The sequence below is a fragment of the Bos indicus genome, chromosome X, assembly GCF_029378745.1.
Source record: "Bos indicus isolate NIAB-ARS_2022 breed Sahiwal x Tharparkar chromosome X, NIAB-ARS_B.indTharparkar_mat_pri_1.0, whole genome shotgun sequence".
NCBI classification, from domain to species: Eukaryota; Metazoa; Chordata; class Mammalia; order Artiodactyla; family Bovidae; genus Bos; species Bos indicus.
The window spans coordinates 99,326,571-99,327,898 of NC_091789.1; the positions used below are offsets into that span (position 1 = coordinate 99,326,571).

The following is a 1,328-nucleotide window of genomic DNA, read 5'->3' on the forward strand; positions in this document are numbered from 1 at the left end:
AATGGAAATGGCACAAACATACAGATGTCCCCACTAAACCCAAACTAAATTTATCCTGCAAATCAACTTCTACTTAGCTGAATCTCAAAAATGTCTGAGGCGCTCCTACATCACCTACAAGGAAAATGTGACCAGGAAAACTCTCAGTAGAAAGGGACAGCAATTTTAACCAATTGTGGTTTAATTACACTTTGTAAACTTTATAAAACATATAACCACATAACCAAATGGCAGGTGACAAACCCTGCAGCTAAGCTTTCTTAACTTCACACAAAGGCAGAAGGATGTTTGCTTAAGCAGCACATATATTAAGATTGAAAAGACACTAAGAAGATTAAGCATGGTCCCTGTATGAGTATGACATACAAATTTATGAAGGATTCCATAATAAATGGCAGAAAAGGGGGAAGGCAGAGAGGAGGCAGTTGCAATAGTCATGAAAAAAAGATGAGGCCTGAATCAGAATAGTTGCAGCAGGGGGTAGAACATGATCAGATAAGTGGGGTATTTTGGAGGTTGAATAGGCAGGGCTAGGAGACTAACTGAAAATAGTAGATGAATGAGTGAAAGGAGTATGAGTTCATTTATGGATTGGGTGTCATTTCTGGATGATGATGCCATTGACTGAGCCAGGGTACATAGAAGGAAAAGCAGGTTTCGTGCAGAAGAGACTAAGTTCAGTTCTGAATATGCTGGGTTAAAGAGTGTGTGGAACATTAATTCACTCACTCAATAATTCTTGAGCATCTACTATTCACTAGGTACTGTACTAGGTGTGAAGATGTAGTAGTAACCCAGACAAGGTCCTGGCCCTTGTGATATTAACATTCTTCATGGAGATCAGTCAATAATCATGTACAATTCATTAATATATTTACTGAACACCTACTGTAAATGATCAAGCCAGTCAATCCTAAAGGAAATTAATCCTGAATATTCATTGGCAGGCAGGACTGATGCTGAAGCTGAAACTTCAGTACTTTGGCCACCTGATGTGAAGAGCTGACTCATTAGAAACAACCCTGATGCTGGGAAAGATTGAAGGCAAGAGGAGAAGGGAACAACAGAGGATGAGACGGTTGGATGGCATCACCAACCCAATGGACATGAATTTGAGCAAGCCCTGGGAGATGGCGAAGGAGAGGGAAGACTGGCATGCTGCAGTCCATGGGGTTGCAAAGAATCAGACATGACTGAACAACTGAACAACAACTATATACAAGGTACTGTTCTAGACACCGAGGATTCAGACAAGGTCCCTGCTCTCCTGTGGTTCACATTCCAGAGAGCGAGACAATTGAGTTAAGTAAGAGAATTTTAAACTGCAG

General features: G+C 40.9%; 1 non-coding gene across 1 annotated transcript; it reads left to right on the top strand.

Annotated features, from left to right (window-relative positions):
- The first annotated feature begins 288 nt into the window (after positions 1–288).
- On the top strand, positions 289–392 carry LOC139181785 (U6 spliceosomal RNA). The gene has a single exon (XR_011565526.1). It is a non-coding gene; the product is annotated as a U6 spliceosomal RNA (small nuclear RNA).
- The last annotated feature ends 936 nt before the right edge of the window (positions 393–1,328 follow it).